Genomic DNA, 5,000 nt, shown 5'->3' with positions numbered 1-5,000 from the left:
AAGGGTTAATGATCATAACACCGATGCCATGACAAGAACCAAAACACATCACAAGAATAATTCCATAGACAAAGATGCAAAACATAGCCGCAGCATGAGAAATCAAGGACACAGCAGAGGCATTTGTGGTCACTGTAGCGTAATCAGTCCACACAAAACGTGGAACAAATACTGAAACACAAGAGCAGTAGTACTAATCGGGTTCACAGTGTTATGTAGAATCTTCGGATACTTTTCATATGTCGATATACGTGTAAGCAACAAGAACGCCCCATCAAACAACTCACTAAATCACACTACGGGCAGGGGTACTAAATAGGGTCACAGTCTGTAGTCACGCGTCAGTAACCAGCACGTACAAGTAACAAGGACTCTCCATCAAGCAACTCGCTACATCAAAGGACGAAAGAAGTATCAAATAAGGCCACAGGAGCAACTTTAGGCCACAATTCAAAAGCTGGATCACAACCACTTGAGGTCACACTTCGCACAGGTAGCAAGGACTCCTCCAGCAGTAATCAGGTCACAAAAGAAGTATATGCCAGACGGACATAGTATCATTAAGGCAAAAGAAGAAGAGGAGGAGGAGGAGGAGGAGGAGGAAGAGGATGAGAAGGAGGAGGAAGAGGATGAGAAGGAGGTCACAGTAAAGCGCATGGTGTTGGATGACCTTCACTTAAAACGAGCCAGAAATTAGGTCACCGAAGATACGAAACAAAAAGCTGTAGTTGAAGGAAGACAAGGAAGAGGTCATCACACACACACACACACACACACACACACACACACACACACACACACACACACACACACACACACACACACACACACACACACACACATAATACAATAAAATAAAATTGAAATAAAAATTAAACAAAAAAAATATAAATAAAATGATGATAGTAACAATAAATATATAAATAAAATAGATAAATCTTCTACTGCTGTGGTCATCCTTACAATTTACGACACCGTTAAAGAATGTATGGAAACAGAAGGAAAATAAAAGAACAGGAGATTAATTCTGTCTTCTCTATGTAGACTTCAGAAGTATTTGATTTGAAAGTCCGTAGTACAAAGAATAAGATCGCAGGTGATTATATATATAAAAAAGAAAAAAAAATGTGTAGCAGTGAGAAAAGAAAAGAACAGGAGCTTAATTCTGAACTGTCCAGGCTTCAGAAATGTTCAAAAGTCCCTATTACAAAAACAAATGTCTATAAACTTTTTGTGTGATTCAGGAAAAATAGATCATTGTCCAGCAGTGAAAGGGTTAAAAAAAAAAAAAGGTCCACTAAACTACGTCATGAAAACGGTACCATAATTGTAAAGGCCATAGTCTGGGGAAGGGAGAGGCTGCCGTCAATACTCAGCACAGCAGCACACTACATTAGGTCACAAAAAAAGGGTACCATACAAAAAAAAACTATAATTCATGGAAGAGAAGGAAGAGGGAGGTCACCGCGAAGGTCCCCGTATTCCCAAACAGTCGCTGTTTTGCCTTGACTGGTTGTAAGATATCATGCAGAATTTATTGGAATTTTTAGTGTTTTAATGAGTATTAATGATCTAACAAGAATTCTGCATCACCAACAGAAACAATTATAAGAACACAAGCAATCACCTCCACCCATGTGACCCAGTTCTAACAGAGCTGTGCAAGTTGCTGGATTTCCGAGAATGTCGTTTTGACTATTAATGACCTGACAAGAATTCTGCATTATCAGCAGGAAGGAGAAAGCACTCATGAGAACCCAGCTAATCATCGCCATCTCTGTGGCCTTTCAAAAATGTCCCCAATGAAAGTTCAAAGCGTTTGAGGACACGAGCCATATACTTAACACACTTAGAACGAGTCCGCCACAAGGAAGGGAGTGGTGAGTAGGGCGGAGTAAGAGGGAGTAAGAGGAACACAGCGGCAGTGAAAGCTGGGAATACCTAGTTTTTAATGGAAGCGCTGGTGGAGGTCACACATGAAGTATTCTGTGGTGGAGGCCGCGCCGTGCAGCATGCTGAGGGAAGGCCACCGTGAGGGAGAGAGAAAGGGTGACTGGATGACCACGCGGGAGGGGAGGCATGTAGGAGTGGGAGGAGAGAGAGAGGAGGACTTGTTATTACTTCCATCAGAGTCGTAATGGTCATCATAATGGTTATTGAGGAGTAATTGAAGTTCCGTCTCGGCCATGTCCCGCTGCTGGATGGACGGTTTTACACTGCTATTGATTAGTGCTTCCTGCAGGCCCGCTCCTGTATCCCTCGCTGTTATTTTCTCCTCACAGCGGTACCCACACACATGCACACACGCTCTCTCTCTCTCTCTCTCTCTCTCTCTCTCTCTCTCTCTCTCTCTCTCTCTCTCTCTCTCTCTCTCTCTCTCACGAAGTATTGTTTTCTCTCTGACTTTTCCTCTTTTCTCTTTTTCTTTTTCCATGTTCTTTATTTCCCTCTCCACGACCATTCCCTCTTCTTCTCCACCATGCCCTTCATCCTTTCCTTCTTCCCTCCGTCCTACAATACTTGCTGCGACACTTTTGAAGCCTCTGCTGTTCTTGCCATTTGCTGAAGCCAATTGCCTTTCCCTTATGACCTGTTGAAGCTTCCCCTCCTCCCCTCGTAGCACCTGTTGATGACTTCTCTCTTCCCATTACCTGTTAAGCCTTCTTCTCCCTCCCCACTGCCTGTTAAGCCTTTTCCTCCCTATCCACTGCCCGCTAAGCCTTCCCTTCACTACCTGTTAAGCCCTTCCTTCTCTCTCTCTCTCTCTCTCTCTCTCTCTCTCTCTCTCTCTCTCTCTCTCTCTCTCTCTCTCTCTCTCTCTCTCTCTCTCTCTCTCTCTCTCTCTCTCCTCACTACCTGTTAAGTATTTTGTCCATCCTGTCTTCCACTTCTTAAAGCTTCAACTAATCCCATAGTTATTTAAGAATCCTGCCTACCTCACCTTTGTCTCTCTCTCTCTCTCTCTCTCTCTCTCTCTCTCTCTCTCTCTCTCTCTCTCTCTCTCTCTCTCTCTCTCTCTCTCTCTCTCTCTCTCTCATAATATTTGCAAGTGTTTCTCACCGTAAGATAATTTCCTGAAGCCTTTCTCTTTTTCTTTTTTATCACTTCACTGAGCCGTAATCTGTGTTTCACTATCACTTCTTTGCAATTATCATGTTCATATTAAAATTCATATTCAAGTGGTTTATTAGCCTGTCCAGTATTATAAGTTTATGCTTGATACTCTGTCTAAACTCGTACATGATTTTTCCAGTTTTCTCTTTCCCTGTAAAATCATCACCTGAATCTTTCCTTTCCACTTTTCCATTCCTTTACGACGCCCTGTCCTATTTTTCCTCCATCACTTTTATGCACTTAACATGTTTCCCTTTCCCTGCAGTGACTCACTCAACCGTACACAAAATCATCCGAATCTTTCCTCTCCATTTCTTTATTATTCTCTGACGCCCTATTTTGTTTTCCCCATCACTTCTATGCACTTGCCAGGTTTCCCTTCCCCTGTAGTGACACTGAGCCGTAAACTCATCTTCTGAAGCCCTTCTCTCCCTTTTTATAACTTTACGAAGCCCTATCCTGTTTTCCCCACCACGTCTATTCATTTGCCATGTTTTGTCCTTCCCTGTAGTGACACAACCGTAAATTCATCTTCTGAAGCCTTTCATCCACCTCTCTTATTATTTTACGAAGCCTTACTCCATCCCCGCCTATCAATTCAATGCAAGTATTATGTTTCATTTCATTGTAGTGGCTGGATCGTAAAATCACTTGAAATCTTTCCCTCCCGCCTTTTTATCACTTTGCGAAGCCTCACAGTGCACTTAATATGTTTTCTCTCTCCGGCAGCGACTAATTGAACCGTAAAATCGCCTTCTGAAACTTTTCCCTCCCTCGCTTTTACTGCACCCTCTCCACCTATCGCTATGCAATTAATGTTTTTCTCCCTCTCCACTGAACCGTAAAGATAAACACTTAGGCAAGGCACGTACCGTAACGTACATACACCGCCACCTGCATTCCCTTACCCCACTAAAGAAACAGAGGACAAGCAAAGAACACGAGTCGCACGAAACCTTCTCCTCTTAAGACAGTGACGGGAGGAAGTGAGGAGGAAAAGAATGCAGCCACGGTAATAATGCAAGAAATATTATGCTTACGTACGTAGATATTTGTTCTCATTTTGGGGTGAAAGTCACTGAAGGTTATGTATGAAACGAAGAGAGAGAGAGAGAGAGAGAGAGAGAGAGAGAGAGAGAGAGAGAGAGAGAGAGAGAGAGAGAGAGAGAGAGAGAGGGAACTGACACAAGAAAGATAAGGGTCAGTGTTGTATATACCTGGATAATCTTAATTGCGCAGGCAACTAACATTCTGGTGGCGGTGCTGCTGTCTCTCTTTCTCCCACGAGGGTCTTGCGTGACTGAGCGGGAAAAGTGTGGAGGTGATGGTGGTGGTGGTGAAAATATTCTTGCGAGTTTTCACTTTCTATTTTTATTACCGTTGTTCTTGTTATCGTCGTTTTGCTTTGTTCCCTTTGCGAGTGTAGAATACTAATAACAATGCTAATAACAATATCAACAAAAGCACGTATTCGTATCTTCAGTTCTCTCCTTTCTTGTTTTATTCCTTCCTTCCTTCCTTCCTTCCTTCCTTGCATGTTTGTTTCCTTCTTTCCATTCTTCCTTTTGTTTCCTGTTTCCCTTGCTTGCACTTTTCTTCTCTTTTATTTTTCTTTTCTTCCTCTCTTTCTTCTTTCGTTCCTGTCTCTTGGTTTGTTGCACTCTCTCTTCCTTCCTTATTTGCCTGGTTCTTTCTTCATTTCCTTCCATCCATCCATCCTTCTTACCTTCCATCAGTGCATACTTGTTTCCTTGCTTGCTTTTTCTCTCCTCTCTCCCTCCTTCCCTCCCTCCCTCCTTCCCTCCCTCCTTCCCTCCCTCCCTCCCTCCCTCCTGTAATGTCCTCCAGCACATACTTATGTAAATATTTCTACACCCAACATTTTC

The sequence above is a fragment of the Scylla paramamosain genome, chromosome 4 (assembly GCF_035594125.1).
Source record: "Scylla paramamosain isolate STU-SP2022 chromosome 4, ASM3559412v1, whole genome shotgun sequence".
Lineage (NCBI taxonomy): Eukaryota > Metazoa > Arthropoda > Malacostraca > Decapoda > Portunidae > Scylla > Scylla paramamosain.
Note: the sequence above shows the minus strand (reverse complement) of the source record.